Genomic DNA, 20,691 nt, shown 5'->3' on the forward strand with positions numbered 1-20,691 from the left:
CCTTGCAACCTGGGTTCCTAGTGAACCACTACAATACTCTACTCCTCTTGCTGAGTTACTAAACCTTACAAGTTTATATTCTTTTCCATAAAGAATGCTTTAGCGTCTTCAATGATGTTTGGTTAAACCCTCAGTATCTTCTACAATAATTTTAGCTGGGTATCGTAAACTAGCTTTAAAATTATTCCTAATAAGGCTTGTACAGTAGGGTGCCATGCTTTTTCTTTTAGTTGCAGTTTCTATTGAGTAATCTTGAAAAATATATATCTGATTAGTCCCTATCATTAAAGGGTTACACTTTCTATACGCCCGAATTATGTCAATTTTCTCTTGAAAACTCAGGTATTTAACCATGATGGTTAAATACCTGAATTTAACCATGGCTTAGTATTCCCATCTGGGTATCTCTTACTGCAACCGGTTCTATGTGCCCTTTCTACCTGTAATTTCCCACCTTGAACTTGCATCCCTTGTAATTGTGGTAATGTTATAGCTGCAAATGTCATTAAATCCTTATAGTCATTAGATACTTGTAAGCCCACTTTGCGAATATTATTGCGGCGAGATCTATCTTCTAAATCCTCCATCTTTGCCTGCAATGCTCTTATTGTATCTAGGGACTTTTTGTTAATTACTTCTTGTGAGTTACATAAGTCTTCCAAGTCAGAGACCCTTGTCTTTACTTCAGTTATACGTTTAGAAAATTGTCTTACTTCTATTGTCAAGCTGGCTAATTCTTTCCTAACCGATTCAAATTGTGGCATAATCATTTCAGCTAACTGGTTAAGCATCGTTTGTGAGTCTGGTGTCGGCTACACTCAACTGAATTTTCAGGGGAGGTCTCGTGGGCCATTTTTGTCTTTTTATCCTTTTTCAAGGGCATAGCTGGTGATCTTGTCTTTGTATTTGTCATGTAGTTTTCCATTACCTGGCTAAATGTGACTTAGTGTGAAAAAGTGTATTGCAAAGTCTTTTTTTTTTTTCTCAAATGCATGCATGAATTATAAGTTCCTTGCTTGGAGGTGGTGATAATAGTTTCTAGTACCTTAATTTAAAAAAAAAAAAAAAGTGCTTCAGAGGTTTATAATTTTAACTAGTGACAAAATACTCTTATGCACCCATTTTGCAAATTAGTTTTGTCCAATGCCCTTTCCAGCTTGACCCCCCCAGTATACTCTGCACCTCCCATCACTGGAATTTATCTCCTTCCCCAAAAAGTTTCAATATATACATGAGGTTACTGTCACGGATACTGGGCTGCATGGGTTAAACTCCCTACAACCTCACCCCTGTTGTTTCTCAGTGGTTTTGGACTCCTTAGAGCAACCACAATCTCTGGAAGCTTTTTGTTTGCTTTTTGTTGGCTTGTTTTTGTGTTAAGAGAAGAGCTGGTCTATGACCGGGAAAACCCTCCTAGGCTGGCCGGGCTCCTGGAACTCCCGGTTGGCTGCCTCACAACGGACACCCGCCTAACCCCTCTCAGGCTGTCCGGGCTCCTGATACTCCCGGTCGGCCACAGGACAGCAGGACACCAGCTAACTTTACCCCTGGTCGCTCCAGCAGCCCTTTGCCCCAGATCTCCGCTCTTTTAGGGATTGGTAGCCCCTAAGGAGGACAAGAGCTGGGGAAATTATCGGAGGGGAGCTCCTTTGAGAACCAGGGGTTTTGGACACCCCTAACCCCATAACTTCAATGGACTGTAACTCCGGTTCCCAGTAACGAATCATGCTGATTTTTGGAATCTTGCATCTGGGGACTGAGAGCTTTAAAATGACACCCTGGAAGTGCCACCCCTAGGCATTGGGTTTATGTGGGACTGTGGCTGCTATGGAGGTGCCAGTCAGTCTGGAGGGGCGGGAATGGCGGGAAAATTGTGGGATTGTCCTTTGTCTTATCAAGATGAACTGTGTGTATAAAAGGAGAGTATGTTTTTCAATAAAATCAGTTCCTGTTTCACCTGAATGCTAGTATGTCTAGTTATTTGGGTGGGCTCCTGCTAAAATCACTTTCCTGGGCTACATAGCAGCCTGTTCCAGGCAGAGGAAGGACCCTCTGGCAGAGCTACCTAGTCTGGGTAGCCGGAGTCTTCCACAGGGTAGGACCCTGAGTACTGGTGCTGTCGGGCATCAGGGGTGGCTACAGGCTGTGGTCACTTGCCAGCTACATAGCTGCAGTCGGCAGGGAGGAAGCAGGACCTGTTTGGCGGAGCTACCCAGTCGGGGTATCCGGGGTATCCATCACAGTTACTATATTTGATATTATCAAATGCTCTCTAGCCTCTCTCGTTTACCTAGGCTGTCTGTTGCCTCCCTTAATAAATGCCACCTTGATTTAATTAAATTCTTGAATACTTTGTTGATGTATTAATTCTATGCCAACCTTACTTATACTGTATAGAGTAATGCTTCTGGGCTTCCAGATAGTTCTACTAATAAGGTCTTTGCTCCACATCTGTAGCCTCCATCTATAGCTCATTAGTGTTCCAACGGACCTCTACTTCTTATATGTGATTATTGGTCTGTCCCTTTGCACCGCAGCTACTGTCACTACCAACTACTATCTAAATACAATCAGACACTATTATCCTGACAGTGTATGCCACTTATATATCACACAATTGCTCTTAAAGATACACAGACCCCTGCACACAAAAAAACAGGTAATATTTTCAATAGCACAAAGCTCTACATTCATCTAGTTTTCGTCCATGAACTGATTTTTTATACATATTTATAATATATAACAAGGGGCTCTGCAGGCCAATATCCAAATGACTGACTGTGGGTAATCACATATGCCTAGTCACTCCACGAAGGGGCCACCTTCATTAGGTCTGTGCTTGATGTTGTATCCAAACCCGGAGTTACACACAAACCCTTCTGGTCTTTTAAACATGCAGGTGCTTCCAAAGACACAGCATATAATAGCACCAATCTTAAGTCCCCCATATGGATATACCCCCACAAACGTGTGGTAACTTTTCCTTTCCTCTGACGTATCTAATGACTTCAGTTATTGCTTTATAACGCAAGGGTTATGCAGCCACAATGACCAATGTTTACAGTTAGGGACACTTTAATCACTTCCCTTTTCTGAGTTGTATTTTACATAGCACCACACAAATATATAATATTCTCTTTTCCTAGACGGCTGTAGTATGAAAGCGTTACTTTTTTGCCCAAGTTTACCGTAATTTTACCATAACCAGAAAAAGTAAAAGCTTTAGGCAATCGCCTTGTCCAGACCAAATAATCCTCTGTTCTGAGCGTACATTCTGTGCTCACACAACCTTACTGAACTCAAACAGCGTGTTCTTTAGTGTGGGCTCACTCCACAGGTTACACTCCCACCACAACCAGGAATTATGCCCACTAACATATTATATATCCTATGCACGATATCAGCCACTTTACTTGCGACTTTATCTTGGGTTATATTAAACACAATACTTACGATTTTATTCCAGTTTTCCTTGTGCAGACATCTGTTAGACCCTTTGAGCCGTCTTTCTATGCAAACTCCTTGAGAAGCCGCTCCCACCAGGACACCTCTTGTGTGGGGCCGAGTCCCATATTCGCGTGACTATTTCAGGCTTGCCAGCCGTTGGGTTTTAAAAACTGACCATGTTGCACCTGCTTTCTTTTTTACATTGCCGTGTTTCATGTAGGCGCTGATTTCTCCACTGTCTCTTACAGCAATCTTTGACATCTGGTTGTGGGGTCTGTCGCTATGACTGGGGTCGGCGCCACCCGACTATCGAGGCATTTGCGGGTCTTCCAGGGCACAGCCGGATACAATCCTTCTCCTTGAGCGGTTTGCTGTGTTCCCGCCAACAGGAGATCGACTGTCAGGTAAGATTTAACTCACTCTTTCGCCCACAAGCTTTGAGCGCTTGCTGCTTGCTCATGCTCCGCCTATGGGAAGTCAACAGTGAGCACAATGTTATCTATATGGCACACATGAACTAGCAGCCTCCTGTTGTGAAAAGCAAATAAAAAAGCATGTGATTAGAATCTTTAATGTCTTAGAAACAGGCAGAAATGTAGAGGTTTCAATGTTATAAAGTATATTAATATAACAATGTTGGTTGTGCAAAGCTGGGGAATGGGTAATAAAGGCGTTATCTATTTTTTTAAAACAATACAAACTTTTGAGTAGACTGTCCCTTTAAGCTTTAGAGAAGCACTGCTGTAGCCCCAAGCCCTTCCAGGAATCAGCTAATTTAATTCACACTAATTTACCCATAGATATATAGGTGAGTGATTGTTTCCTTTGTCTATGCAAATATAAATGGCACCATCTACATTTGACTGTATGCTCCCCATATATCGTTCCTATAGATGCCTCTGGGCCCAATTGGGGCCCCAATACACTATTCAAGTCAACAAACTAATCTATTAGGTAAGGATGGCAGCAATGTGACTATTCATTGAATCACCAGATGCTGATTTGCTGTTCTGCTCCGGAGCAGGAACGTTAGATCCATTTTCGAGTCGACATGATATATAAACAATCTTTTTCTTTTCTGGTATTCTGCAACTGCTATAAAGGTAATGTTCCTTGCTGAGTCTTCTTTAGGATGGTAGAAGTGGCCTTTATTTTTAGCTAATCACACACGGCTAGATTGCGAGTTTTGTGTTATGATTGAAAAAGCCTCATAACGCTGCTTTTTCACTCCAGCTGCTATTACGAGTCTTGTAGGTATAGCTGTACCGCACACTTTTGTGGCAGTAACGCAACGTAACTACCGCACCTTTCAAAAAGTCCTTTTTCAATGGGACTTCCATAGTGCCGGTATTACGAGTTTTGCCTGGGAGGCCAAAAAGTGAGCGGTACAGCCTATACCGACAAGATTCATACCGCCATCTAAAGTCAGTAGTTACGGGTTTTGCGCTACAAAGCTGTTACAAAGTACACTAACACCCATAAACTACCTATTAACCCCTAAACCGAGGCCCTCCTGCATCGCAAACACTAAAATAAAATTATTAACCCCTAATCTGCCGCTCCGGACACCGCCGCAACTATAATAAACATATTAACCCCTAAACCGCCGCACTCCCACTAAACTGCCAATAGCCCTTAAAGGACCAATCAACACATTCGATTTGCATAATCAACAAATGCAAGATAACAAGACAATGCAATAGCACTTAGTCTGAACTTCAAATGAGTAGTAGATTTTTTTATAATAAATTTCAAAGTTATGTATATTTCCACTCCCCTTGTACCATGTGATAGCAATCAGCCAATCACAAATGCATATACGTATAGTCTGTGAATTCTTGCACATGCTCAGTAGGATCTGGTGACTCAAAAATTGTAAATATAAAAGACTGTGCACATTTTTTTAATGGAAGTAAATTGGAAAGTTGTTTAAAATTACATGCTGTATCTGAATCATGAAAATTTAATTTAACCTGAGTGTCCCTTTAAAAGGGCCTTTTGCAGGGCATTGCCACAAAGAAATCAGCTCTTTTACCTGTAAAAAAAAATACAAAGAACCCCCCAACAGTAAAACCCATCACCCACACAACCAAACCCCCCAAATAAAATCTTATCTAAAAAAACCTAAGCACCCAATTGCCCTGAAAAAGGGCATTTTAATGGGCATTGCCCTTAAAAGGGCATTTAGCTCTTTTTCTTTGCCCAAACCTCTAATATAAAAATAAAACCCACCCAATAAACCCTTAAAAAAAAACTAACACTAACCCCCGAAGATTTTTACCAGACATCCATCCTCATCAAGCCGGGAGAAGTCTTCATCCAAGTGGGCAGAAGTCCTCAATGAAGCCGGGAGAAGTTTTGATCCAAGCGGCAAGAAGTCGTCCTCCAGGTGGGCAGAAGTCTTCATCCAGACGGCATCCTCTATCTTCATCTTTCCGACGCGGAGCGGCTCCATCTTCAAGACATCCGGCACGGAGCATCCTTTTCATACGGTCCCAGGCGAACACTGAAGGTTACTTTAAATGACGTCATCCAATTTGGCGTCCCTTGAATTCCGATTGGCTGATAGAATTCTATCAGCCAATCGGAATTAAAGGTGAAAAAATCCTATTGGCTGATGCAATCAACCAATAGGATTGAGCTCGCATTCTATTGACTGATTGGAACAGCCAATAGAATGCCAGCTCAATCCTATTGGCTGATTGGATCAGCCAATAGGATTGAAGCTCAATCCTATTGGCTGATTGCATCAGCCAATAGGATTTTTTCACCTTTAATTCCGATTGGCTGATAGAATTCTATCAGCCAATCGGAATTCAAGGGACGCCATCTTGGATGACGTCATTTAAAGGAACCTTCAGTGTACGGCTGGGACCGTATGAAGAGGATGCTCCGCGCCGGATGTCTTGAAGATGGAGCCGCTCCGCGTTGGAAGGATGAAGATAGAAGATGCCGTCTGGATAAAGACTTCTGCCTGCTTGGATGAAGACTTCTCCCGGCTTGATGAGGATGGATGTCCGGTCTTCAAAAACTGTAAGTGGATCTTCGAGGGTTAGTGTTAGTTTTTTTTAAGGGTTTATTGGGTGGGTTTTATTTTTAGATTAGGGGTTTGGGCAAAGAAAATGAGCTAAATGCCCATTTAAGGGCAATGCCCATACAAATGCCCTTTTCAGGGCAATGGGGAGCTTAGGTTTTTTAGATAGGATTTTATTTGGGGGTTTGGTTGTGTGGGTGGTGGGTTTTACTGTTGGTGGGTTGTTTGTATTTATTTTTACGGGTAAAAGAGCTGATTTCTTTGGGGCATTGCCCCGCAAAAGGCCCTTTTAAGTGCTATTGGCAGTTTAGTTTAGGCTAGGGTTTTTTTTTTTTGGGAGGGGGGCTCTTTATTTTGATAGGGCTATTAGATTAGGTGTAATTAGTTTCAATATTTGATCATTTCTTTTTTATTTTGTGTAATTTTTTTTTTTATTTTTTTGTAATTTAGTTAATTGTATTTCATTAATGTAATTTATTTAATTGTAGTGTAATGTTAGGTGTTAGTGTAAGACAGGTTAGGTTTTATTTTACAGGCAAATTGGTATTTATTTTAACTAGGTAGTAAGTAAATAGTTAATAACTATTTACTAACTAGTCTACCTAGTTAAAATAAATACAAACTTAGCTGTGAAATAAAAATAAAACCTAAGATAGCTACAATGCAACTATTAGTTATATTGTAGCTAGCTTAGGGTTTATTTTATAGGTAAGTATTTAGTTTGAAATAGGAATTAGTTAGGTAATGATAGTAAGTTTGATTTAGATTTATTTTAATTATATTAAAGTTAGGGTTAGACTTAGAGGCATATTTATCATAGGTCTTGCGGACCTGATCAGACAGTGCGGATCAGGTCCGCAAGACCTCGCTGTATGCGGAGAGCAATACGCTCTCTGTATTCAGCATTGCACCAGCAGCTCTTGTGAGCTGCTGGTGCAACGCCGCCCCCTTCCGACTCGCGGCCAATCGGCTGCAAGCAGGGAGGTGTCAATCAACCTGATCGTACTCGATTGGGTTGAATTCCGGCGATTCCTGTCCGCCTCATCAGAGCAGGCGGACAGGGTTATAGAGCAGCGGTCAGAAACACCAGGCATCAAGCTCCATTCGTTAATAACTTTAGTATAGTGGCGGCGGCGATGTTGGGGGCAGCAGATTAGGGGTTAATAAATTTATGTAGGTTGCGGCGACATTGGGGGCAGCAGATTAGGGGTTAGTAAGTGTAATGTAGGTAACAAAGACATTGGGGGCAGCAGATTAGTGGTTAATAAGTGTAGTTAGGTGGCGGCGATGTCGGGTTGGCAGATTAGGGGTGTTTAGACTCAGGGTTTATGTTAGGGTGTTAGGTGTAAACATAACTTTTCTTTCCCCATAGGAATCAATGGGGCTGTGTTACGGAGCTTTACGCTCCTTTATTGCAGGTGATAGGCTTTTTTTTAGCCGGCTCTCCCCATTGATGTCTATGGGGAAATCGTGCATGAGCACATAAAACCAGCTCAAAGCAGCGCTGGTATTTGTGTGCGGTATGGAGCTCAACGCTGCCATATTGCCCGCAAATGCAGGTTTTTGGAAAACCTGTAATAGCAGCGCTATTAAAGCTGAGCGGGGGAAATAACTTGAAAGTTATTACCGAGCCACTCAACGCAAAACTCGTAATCTGGCCGTGTCTTCTTTAAAGGGACAGTATACACTCATTTTCATATGCATGTAATAGACACTAGTATAAAGAATAAGATGCACAGATACTGATATAAAAATCCAGTATAAAACTGTTTAAAAACTTAATTTGATGCTCTCAGTTTAGATCTGTTGAAAAGGTAGCTGGAAAGCCCACTGCAAGTGGGAAATAAGACACTACCCCCCCCCCCCCCCCTCTCCCTTCTTTTGTATATAAAAAGACCATTTACACAAACAGGAGCAAGCTGGGGTAGGTATCTGACAGTATTCTCATAAAACTTTGGGGCTTGGTTAGGAGTCTGAAAATCAGAGCAATGTTATTTAAAAAAAAAAAAACCTTTATGGGCTATATAAATAGATCATCTACAAAACATTTATGCAAAGAAAAAATGAGTGTATAATGTCCCTTTAAGGAAGTATTTTCTGCACAACAGTTAATTCAGTTTTGTCTGGCATGGAGCCTAGATACCAGAGGCTACAAGCGGTTATGTAATCACAGAGATTCTCACAATCTGTAAGTGGTGAAATGAGATCAGATTAAGCTGAAGCTAAGAAAGAAAGACTTATGTTTCACTAGAAGAGGGGAGTGGGTGTATGGTGTTGATTAAAGGGACATTACATTCAAAATTAAGTTCCTCATAAAGTGTTGAAATGAAGATAGTAATCAATGGCAATTATGCATTTAGAGGGTTCATGAAGTAATCCATCGTTTTCACTGCAAACACCAAAATACCTTACCTTGGTTTATTCTTAAAGTGCAGTCCCCTCTCACAGGCTACTTTTGTCTCCTGTACTGCTTCGCTCATTCTGTAGACAATCACAGAGAGACTTTGCTGACCAAAGCAGCACAGCCTCATATGTTTTCTTTCATGTCTGAATTAATAGAAAATTTGACAACGTATACAACATAAACCTTATTTCTCTGCACCCTCACCTTGTAGACTGCAAGCTCTTAGAAGCAGGACCCTCCTCATCCTGTACTAAGTTGTTTTGTTTAGTCTGTTATTAAAGGGACACTCAAGTCAAAATTAAACTTTCATTATTCAGATAGAGCATGCAATTTTAAAGAAAGTGCACAGACTTTTTATATTTAATCTTTTTGAGTCACCAGCTCCTACTGAGCATGTGCAAGAATTCACAGAATAGGCGTATATGCATTTGTGATTGGCTGATGGCTGTCACATGGTATGTGTATGCATTTGTGATTGGCTGATGGCTGTCACATGGTACAGGGGGAGTGGAAATAGACATAACTTTTAACATTGTCAGAAAAAAAAATCTACTATTCATTTGAAGTTCAGACTAAGTGCTATTGTATTGTCTTGTTATCTTGCATTTGTTGATTATGCAAATCTACTGTGTTGAATCTTAGCACAACTATTTTTCGCTCTGCTTTCCTTTACCATTGCAAATTGTGCTTGTTCGTTGGACTCCGGAAAGTCTGGAATATATATATAGTGTATATAATATTTAATATGAGAGTAAGGTAGTTTTCTTATACATATGCACACTATATATCAGCATTTAACTGAACATTAAACTGCTTGAGATTGTAATTTTAAGGGCTAATTTACAAGTGGTACGGTAAATCATTTTTAGTCACGTATTACAAATCTGATGCGCGGTAACTTCGGGACTTTGAACTGAGTTTTGTGTGTGTGTGCGTATATATCACTGTATACACGTGTATTTATGTGTATATATGTATGTATGCGTGCACATACATATTTACACATAAATGCACGTTTACACATATATACACACACATATATATATATATAGAAAACAAGAGAGAATAGTAGACAAAAAAAAAAATAGTAGACAAAACAGGGCGCACTATTAAAAAACTATCAACTGGAAGGGAGTATAAATTGTCCCACCCTCTTATACAAGCAATACAATATCGGTATAGTATCAACTAGCTATCTAGCAGTTCTCACTAAAGATAGACTAGGATGTATACAATAAATTAAATTTAGATACAGTAGTGAACAATGTCAAATAGAAACAGTAGGCAGCAAAAAAACACATAGAACATAAAAAATGCAAAAAGTATTAGAGTCTCTGGTCAAATTTCAATCTCTTGTATATCAAACACCAGTGAACAGTTAATAATCATTCGTGATTGGCAAGGATATATAGATATACAGATCCGGTATTGATCCAGAGAAAAAGAAAAGTGTGTCCAAACCAAAATCCCCAGTGCCCGGAGTATAAAAGTTCCCCTTTGGGGGTTTACTTACACTCCTTACCCCCAATCAGTATGAGGTAAGTGTCGCGCAGTGTAGGTAGAAACTTTCTCTGGCTCCCAGGGGTACAGTTGTCAGCTGCTGGATCTTCTCAAAGACTTTATCTCATGTAGCCATATGCAGAAAAGACAAGAATAAAGAATAATAGTGTAACTCTGCGTAATAGTTAGCACCACACTCTGTTTATTACGAGTTATACTACTCACATTCATGAACCTCAATACATTATGAGGTAATTAAAAGCATTAGGTACGGTCAAAAGACCCACAATAAAACTATGGCCAACAGATAGATATAAAAAGATAAGGAGACCACAGCTTAAAAGTTCATCACATATATAGATACAGCAGACTGGTTATCCTAATGTACATACACTGTTTTATATATATATATATATATATATATATATATATATATATATATATATATACACACACACACACACACACACATTGGAGCCCAATGGTCAAGCACCTTGTCATATACCCTATCCCTTTTTAACCCATTTAAAACATTTTAATTTATATTAATATATATATATATTTTTTTTTTATTTAAAAGGGTATATATGTGTGTAATACTTTATTTTAATGTGTTTTGCGCAAATTTTTTAACCCTTACAGTTTACTGCAGGTCTCAAGGTACAATAAATATTCTAGCACAGTTTCTGCTTCAACTTGAGCACAAACTATAACTTTCAAGTTAGAGTGGTTGCTCTATGCATTGAAAGTATCGGCTGCGATTGAGCAAAGTCGGCTGCGCTAACCCTCCTTAGTCCACATTACCATGGAATATCAAAGTTGCGTGGTAATGGTAGCAGGGTCAATCAATATTGATTATCACATGTGCCATGATTAGCACACCACTTGTAATTTGGCGCTAAATGTTTAATTATGTGTAGTAAAAAAACAAGGCTTTGTGGAAACCCTATTAGATAGTTACTTTAACAATCAGAAGAGATTGATAAGGGGAAAACCTAGGTTCCAACATGGCATATCTGATAACTTTTTAAAAACTAGAGTACCTTATAGAAACTAATGCTGTACACTTATATCTTCAATAGTCAATCTTCAACAACTAATATGATTATAAAAATACAATTACATATTATTTTCAGGGTAATTTACATAATTATATCTAGCATTTATTTACTGGTTTATATCCCTTTATGTTTGAATATTTTTTATTATTTTGCAAAAAGAATTGTAAAAAAGAACATAAACATTGATAGACATACCTTCCACCGTATTCATCGCTATCTTCAGGATCTACGGGGATCAGGTTTACAAAACCTTAATTACATACACTTGATGATTTGGCTAACATAACAGAGGCATGCTCAAACCATTACTCCGTGGTCCTTAAACTATGATGATGCATTATCTATGAATCTTCTTGCATATCAAACAACGACTATTGATAAAAAGTGTTTGCTTTTGATTATTTCTCGTAAAGTCTTTTGATGCACTAAGTTAAAACGTACAATGGAGTTCTATCCATTTTCCAAGTCACTGTTTGACTTCAGTTGAAGTTACCTCACATCAATAAAAGGGTAAGGTATAACAATTAACAAGGGGTGGGGTGGGAATAGAGGGGGGGGAAAGGGAGGGGGGGGAGTGACGACACACCATACTTTCAGCTATGTTGTATGTGTAGAAAGTTAATAAAAGCTTTATCTCTGTTTAAGCCATCTAAGCCTGTTCCTCATACTAGTCTTATGTCTCCTATTCTGATTTAGTTATCCAATAGTACCATACCATTTGGACTACCTCTTTGTTATCTAGGGTATGTGCTGCTAATTCGTACATATTGTATGTATATTGGATTTTATTGTAGATTTCTGTCCAGGTTGGGCTACCTATCTTCCAGTGTCTGGCTATGCAGATCCTCGTAATTGTGCACAGTATTCTTATAAATGTATTGATATGTTTGTTAAGTCTACCCATATGAATATGTAGGAGAGCATGTTGGATTGTAAGATCTATATCTTCATTTAAGAGTCGACTAAGGAAAGAAGAGAGTTGCTTCCATATCCCCGCTACTTCCTTGCAGTCCCACCACATGTGCCTATATGTACCTATTTCACCGCATCCTCTGTAACATAAGGTGCTTCCTTGTTTGTTCATATGAGCTGTTCTTGTGGGTGTTAAATACCATCTGTATATTGTCTTAATGACATTTTCCTTAAGGTCTACACTTATCAACCCTTTTTCTGCGTTTTGGAAAATTCTCTCCCATTCTTTAATTTCTTTACTGGTATGTAGTTCTCTTTCCCAGGCTAACATGGTGGTAGTTTTTATGTTAGATTGTGAGGTCTGAATGGCCACATATAGGGTAGAAATAGTATGTTTGTCACGTTCCTCAGATTTGCATAAGGTTTCTAACGGTGAAGTGCTATTATTTCTAGGTTTTTTCAGGTATGATCGGATCGCTGAGTATATTTGTAAGTACATGTACCAATGTAGCGTCAGGGGGCTCAGTTTTGTCTTAAGTTGGGTAAATGTAAGAGGTCCTCCGCCCTCCATGAAATCCGCCACTCTGTATAACCCCTTATTTTCCCATTTCTGCAGTTGTGCCCATATTTCACTGGGCAGGATATATCTTATCGGTGTATATAAAGAGTGTTGTGGTATGAGATTGTATTTTGTTTTCGCTTCTTTCCACATATCGATTGTGAGATTAGTAGTGTAGGGGTTAGCAGTCGTCTGAGCAGACTGTGCTTTCACTGGTTCCCAAATAATTGTATCAGTTTCGCCCCAGCCGCCTAAGGTTGCTTCTAATGTAGGCCATATTATTTCCTTATTTCTTTTTAGGAGTAAGCTATCTTGTGCTAATCGGGCTGCTTTGTAATATTCTATTAAATTAGGGGCCCCAATACCTCCCAATTTCTTATGCCTATTAAGTATGGATTTCGCTATTCTGTTTGTCTTATCTCCTCTAATGTATATAAGTATTTCTTTTTGTAATGCTTCTAGGTCTTTTTTAACTATCTTAATAGGTAAAGTTCTAAATAGGTATAGAATTCTCGGTAAAGTGGTCATCTTAACCGCAGCTACCCTGCCCATCCATGAAAATTTATAAGATTTCCATTTTAATAAATCTTTTCTAATTTGTTTAAACAATGGTGTATAATTTGCTTTATAGAGTTGCATAGAGCATGCTGTCAAGTGGATTCCCAGGTATTTTAAGGAGTGTTTCATCCATTTAAATTTGAAATTGGATTCTAAAAGTGTCTGAGTGTGGCGGGGTATCTCAATGGGAAGTGCCTCACATTTCTCTGTGTTTATTTTGAAACCTGAAATACTAGAAAAAGTCTCTAAGGTTTGATAAAGATTGGGCAGCGATATTAGGGGGTTCGTCATAGTTAGCAGGATATCATCCGCAAATAAGGCTAATTTATATTCCCTGGTATCTGTCTTTACTCCTGTTATATCTTTGTTTGATCTGATTTTAGCGGCTAGAGGCTCTATGCATAGAGCAAAAAGGAGTGGAGAAAGGGGGCACCCCTGCCTGGTCCCGTTGCGGATAGGAAAGGGTAGGGATTTGTATCCCGCCGATGACACCTGAGCTCCTGGCGCAGAATAGATAGCTCTCAGGGCCTTCACTATTGCTCCCTCAAAACCCATCTTATGTAGCACTAGAAACATGTAATTCCAATCAATTCTATCGAACGCCTTCTCTGCATCCAATGATAGGAGAAGGGAAGGCGTATGTGATTCTTTTAGGGTTTGGATTAAATTAGTGACTTTGCGTATGTTGTCTGGGGCTTCTCTTCCTTTAATGAAACCCACCTGGTCTGGGTGGACCAGATGCGGTATGATGTGTTTAAGTCGGTTAGCTAATATCTTTGTAAATATCTTGAGGTCTTGATTAATAAGGGATATTGGGCAATAATTTTGGCATTTTTTATGATCCTTTCCTGGTTTGGAGCTCAGGTGGAATGGGTCCCCCTTCCATAACGTGGTTACAAAATTTAAGTAGGTGTGGGATCAGTGCTACTTTAAAAAGCTTGTAATATTCGCCTGGAAAGCCATCCGGCCCCGCCGCCTTCCCCGGCTTAAGATCTTTGATTGCCCCTATTATTTCTATAGTGGTTATGGGGGTATTTAATGCGTCTCTCTGATCTTTGGATATGGTTCGAAGTAGATTGTGGTTAAAGAAAGTCGAAGTAAGTGTCTCTGTCTCTAAAGTGTGAATGACTTTCCTCCCATCATAGAGGTCGCCATAGTATGTCGCAAAAGTATCTACTATCTCTTGTGGGTGCGAAGTTGTTGTGTTGTTAGGTGTCTCAATTAGGGAGATCACTGAGGCTCGACAGCGCTCCCGGATTTTATGCGCCATGTATCTATCTGGTTTGTTTGCAAATATAAAATATTGTGCTTGTCGGCTCTGTATGGCTCTAGTGGCTTGTGAGTGGAGGAGTGTAGCTAGTACTGATTTTTTCGAGTGGAGAGTTTTTAGGATGGATGTAGTCTTAGCGTGTTTGTGACGTCTTTCTAGGTCTTCAATTTCTGTGTGGAGCTGTTTTATCTGTTGTCTAAATTGTCTAATCTGTAGCGATTTTTCCTTGATAAGTATCCCCCTTAGGACCGCTTTATGAGCAGCCCAGGTAATCCCTGGATTTGTTACTGTGTTTGTGTTTAGATGCCAATATTCATTCAGTAATTTAAGCACATTATCGTGTGTTTGGGGATTTCTGAGGTATGACTTATCGAAGGTCCACGTTTTACTTCTTTTTGGATCACTTAGACCATCCACCTGTAGGGTGATAATTGAGTGATCAGACCATACGCAAGCATGGATTTGAGAATTTAGCAAGAGGGGCTGAAGTATTTGACTGACATATATGTAGTCCAATCTGATATAAGTTTTATGTGCTGCAGAATAAAATGTTGTGTCGTTGGTCAAGCCATATAATGTTAACCAGGAATCTATTAGAGAGTGAGGCAAAAGGGTTTCTTGTATTGATTTCACTATACGATTGTGCCTAGTTTGTTTGTTGGTTAAGGGTTTAGTGTCACCTGATCTAATGGTCGACATGGTAATGTTAAAGTCTCCTGCTAAGACTAATTTGGTGTGAGACCACTGTGTGAGTAAGTGTGAGAGTTTTTGAAAGAAGCTATGTTGATTTTCGTTCGGAGCATAAACATTGCATAAGGTGATTTCGGTGTCTGAAATCCTTCCTTTTACTATAATATATCTCCCTTCGGTGTCTGCAATTATATCCTCTTGTATGAAATTGAGTGAAGAGTGTATCAGAATGGATGTGCCTCTTTTTTTTGAATTAGCTGTTGAGTGGAAATGAGTATTGAAATGTCTAGCCCAGTATTTTGGGATTTTATCTTTAATCAGGTGAGTCTCCTGTAGAAATAGGATGTTGGCCTGTAATGAAGTGTATTGTGTCATCGCCATTCGCCTCTTTACGTCCGTGTTTAATCCCCTAACATTATGGGATAATATTTTCAATTTGGGAATCATGGTGGTTTATCTGTGTTAGTGTGATGTAAGAAGCATTTTGTTACCTGTAAGTTGTTGACCTGGTATTTTAAAGTATGGCGTGGTAGCTGATCAAGAGTACAGATGGTGGAAAGAGATGTGTCGTCACTGGGAATGGATGGGAAACTAGAAAAAAAATACAACATTAATAACATAATAAATAACAGTGTAGGGTCCCCAACATTGGGACTTCTAGAGGGTATACTATGATATATCCTAACAGTATACATGAAAGTATCTTATCTTATTCTGTTCGGGGCGAAGCTATATTCCCACAACATTAAGAGTCTTTTTTGAAAGAATGGTTGAGCTGGAGTCTCTGAGGGAAGGGATCCATTAGGAATAATAAGTGTCAGATAGGGACCTGATGAGCCAAGGTTGAAGATACCTATAGGGTGATCTAAAACTATCTCTGCTCGTGGCCCACTCAACCCCCCTCTGTTGTCCTCAGGCTCCACAAAAAATTCGTTTTACTTCTTTGTAGTTGTGAAGTGGATATGACTTCGTCTATGAGATTTTTCCTCTTGTTTCTTTAACTTTTTGTTTTTTAGCGTTGATAGCCTGCCATTTAGATAAATCTGGGTGTCTGTCTGGATTTCTGTTCTTCTCTGGGGCTGCCGTTATATTTGGGGTGATGGGAGTCTCTAGATCTAAGATCTTGCAGATCTCGGGTATATCTTCTGGGTCTTTAAGTGTGATTGTTTTAGAGTCCTTCATGATATACAGGGCAAATGGGAATCCCCATCTATATGGGATCTGATGCTTTCTGAGCAAGTTGGTAAGGGGACGTAGGGCTCCTCTTCTTTGTAGTGTCCTAATACTGAGATCTTGGTAAAATTGTATAATGTTACCCTGGTATTTGAATGTTGGTTGTTTTCTGGCTGCCTGTAAAATTTTCTCTTTATCCGGGAAGAATGTCAATTTGATTATAATGTCTCTTGGGGGTAGATCTGGTTTGGGTTTGGCCTTTAGTGCCCTGTGTGCTCTTTCTATGTGAAAGATATAGTCAGCTGGAGAGTTGGTGATGCTAGTGAAGAGTTGGGTAAGATAGGCTGGAATTTCAGTAGGGCTCACCTCTTCAGGAACACCTTTAAGGCGAATATTGTTCCTCCTGCTCCTGTTCTCCAGATCCTCCAATTTATCTTGAAATTCCTCTAGTGACTGTTGTTGTGAGGATATAGTTTGGGACATTTCATCCATTTGTTCGACCATCGAGTCCTTTTGATCTTCCAGTGTTTCAATTCTGTTACCCATATCATGTAGGTCAGATTTTATTTCAGATAGGCTGGTAGTAACGGTTGAGTGTATGGAGTCGATTTTCTCCCAAAGTTTTTCAAAATTGTCTGCAATGTCCTTTTTTGATACTAGATTTCTAAGATCAGCCTTAGTTAGCGGACTTTGGTCTGGTATTTGTTGTTGTGAATCAGTGTCTGAGTCCTCGTCTGCTTCAGTTTCTAGTGGCTGCTTATTTGTTTGGGAGGATTTGAAAAATGTAGACACCATTGAAGATTTTATGGTTTTGTCACCCTTTGTGGGCCTCCTAGTGGTCATCTTAATATCTGACAAATGCAGTATAGAGTACTATAGACTTAAGCACACAGAGCTGTTATGCTGTTTCCTGGCAATTTTAGTCTCTCTTGGGCCTAAAGTTGCGCTTATTATGCTCCTAAACAAAAAGAAATTTATGTTCCAGACTTGACAGTAGTTATGTTGCATAGGCAGGTATCTCTTTTAAGATAGCAAGAGATATGTCTTTTGATCTCAGTTCACATAGAGATTTATTTTAATGTTGTGGGTTTTCATTTGCATGCTCTTCTTGTCCCCCCATAAGAGTCAATATATGATTCACATGTTATGTCATATATATTCTTGATCTGTTATAGCTTGCTGATAGAAAAGTATAAGCTTATTGTTGTTAGATTGAGCATAAGCTGGAGAGCAGAACGTTAGAGGTTAAATTAGCTGTAAACTCTATGTAGTGTGCCACACTTATGTAACTGCGTTTATTCCTGACTTCTTGTAAGGCTTTTGTGTTTATGGAAACGTATCTTATTTAACCAGGCCTCTCGGCCTCACTGTTATTATAGGCTAGGATCACTATTTCTTTCCCGGCAGTTCTGGCTGTGATCTTTAAGGCTCCCCTCAAACACTCTCTTAGCTTCACACTCCGTGCCGTGAGCACTCACTAGAGCACCACAGTTTATATCCAGAGAACTCCCCCTGATATTTGGTCTGCAGATTCCAGATTTTGTCACTCAATTCTCCTTAGGGCCTTGTTGTATCGCTAACTGCGGACTATGCGTTCTATACACTGTCCCTCTTGTCTCTCTCTTAGGAATTTAGCAGTATAAAATAGAGAGGTTTTTCCCACTTCACTCCTTTCTTTCTCCCAAGGGATTGATGGTATTCTTTAATATGGCGTGGGTGGGAGGCTGATTAATGCTTGGTATGGCCCGTGGGGTGTGCACAGCCGTGCGTATGTAAGACCGGGTGGCCTAATTGGATGCAGGAGAGCAGCAGGGGTGCGTGTGTAACAGTAATGTCTTACCGGTGAGTAGGTAGGAGGCGGGTATGTCCGGATCACTTTCCTGTAGCTGTCTCGTGGACGATCTGATGTCCGTTCGGCTTCACCTCCCAGGATATGGCTACCAAGATGGCGGATCTTCGCGCCGAAACTGAGCCGGTGGAAGTGGCCTCAGCTGTCGGTCCCCTTCAGGTATCACTGTTCAGTTAGGGCTTTAGAAACGAAGTCTCTTGTAGGCTGTAGGTTTCTGTTCACCTGTAACCCACTGCTGTACTCTGTGGATCTCCGGTCGTCACGGACCTTTCTATGTTTTCCCCGTCAGGGTTTCAGGCTAGGAGACCTCTAGAAGTTGTACTTCAGTCCACCGGAGCGGATCCCCGACCCCGGTTTATATCCCTTTAAAGGGACAGTTAACTAAAAAAAAGTCTCACCTTTAATTTGTTCCCAATGATCCACTTTAGTATTTCCATTACCCTTATATTAGCATTAAATATAGTTTATTTAGCCTGTGGTATCCTCACCCATCCTGAAAGTTTTTGGCCTAAAGGCCAAGCTGTGTAAATAAAGCCAGTAGAAGAAATTACACTCCCAGTGGGTTATATAAGAGATAAGGTAATACAATGTTACTTTTCCATTGTTCTCTCCAAGTATTGGTGATTGGTTTATGGACAGATATAAGATAAAGAAGCAGGTATATGTACACAATGTGATAAAGTAATGAGATCTGATTATACCTACAAGCTCAACCCATTTTATTAGGTTGTGGCTTCAAAACACAAAATCAGCTAATTTTATATACACAAATAAGCCTAAAAAAAGCAAATCTCATACATTTTATACTCTACAACTGGTAAAAAAAGTAATTGGAAACACATTAAAGGTACAGTCTAGTATAAATTAAACTTTCATTATTCAGATAGGACTTTTAATTTTAATCAACTTTCCAATTTACTTTTATCATCAAATTTGCTTTTTTCTCTTGGTATTCTTAGTTTAAACTAAACATAGGTAGGCTCATATGCTAATTTATAAGCCTTTGAGGGCTGCCTCTTATCACAGGCTTTTTAAATCAACACAAAGAGACAGAAAGTACATGTGGGCCATATAGATAACACTGTGTTCAGGCACAGAAAGTTATTTAAGATTTAGCACAATAATAAACAGTCACAGTCATGTGATCAGGGGGCTAGAAGAAGGTTTCTAGATACAAGGTAATCACAGAGGTAAAAAGTGCATTAATATAACTGTGTTGGTTATGCAAAACTGGGGAATAAGTAATAAAGGGATTATCTATCTTTTAAAACAATAACAATTCTATGGCAGACTGTCCCTTTAAGGGAAAAACAATTTTACAGTATACTGTCCCTTTAAGTACTGCATTGCAGGGGGATTTAGCTAAGTCTTACATGTAAAATATTTCATGAACATCTGAAGATATTGAGCTGTTGTTTTCACTAAATTCTTTGTAGAATAGTTTTTCATAGAGTTATTGATACCAATTTTTTATTTTAAATCAAAAGCTACATATTAATAATGATTTACTTATCAATTGAATTGTGCTTTGATGTTGTGACAACATTAAATTACACACACTGTTATCTACATTTATTTCAATTCAATCAGTTTCATCTTCCCTCTAATTTTTCTTGCCCCTTCTAAACCCCCACCTCTGAACTCTATTTATGACTTTGCATACGGATTCAAAGAGATCGACAAAAACAGACCCACAGAAGGTCTGCGATTTAGGGCAAAAAGATTGCAGTGTAATTGCATTAAACATAAGCGCAAAATGAATGGTCACAACCACACCATGCCCAGTGAAAGCTTGTGTTAATAATGGCTGACTGAGAGAAGGTGGCAACTCAAGTTGAAGTTAGCATAAAATTGACATTTTTTTTGTGTGTCATTTTCCTTAGTTTAAAAAAAATAATAATAATATAGTGCAATAATAAAATGCTGTAGTACATTAGAGTTGTTTCATTATCACATGCCATGTCCCTTTAACACCAATATATATGTTCTGTTTTACCTCATAAAATATCAGCAGTCCCTCTTATCTACCCTTTCCCCATTTAGGCCTAGTTTAGAAGAAAAGCTAAAAATATTAGCGCTATGTGCATTAACATTGCTTAAGTCCCTTTAAGGGCAATCAACAGCGCTTCTGTTTAGTGCTCAAGCAATATTTTTAGTGCTCTAGGGTGCTCTAGCATCTGCATGTCAGATAGGACAGGTGCGCTAATTCCCTTACATAGGCTTTTATGGGGGAG

At 39.4% G+C, this 20,691-nt stretch overlaps 1 long non-coding RNA gene across 1 annotated transcript in view; it reads left to right on the plus strand.

Annotated features, from left to right (window-relative positions):
• Nucleotides 1-3,765: 3,765 nt before the first annotated feature.
• LOC128641643 (uncharacterized) overlaps nucleotides 3,766-20,691 on the plus strand; it is a 60,117-nt gene continuing 43,191 nt past the window's right edge. The window contains exon 1 of the long non-coding RNA XR_008399576.1: nucleotides 3,766-3,851. This is a non-coding gene — a long non-coding RNA (uncharacterized LOC128641643). The remainder of the gene's footprint in view (nucleotides 3,852-20,691) is intronic.

Source organism: Bombina bombina, chromosome 1 (genome assembly GCF_027579735.1).
Source record: "Bombina bombina isolate aBomBom1 chromosome 1, aBomBom1.pri, whole genome shotgun sequence".
NCBI lineage: Eukaryota > Metazoa > Chordata > Amphibia > Anura > Bombinatoridae > Bombina > Bombina bombina.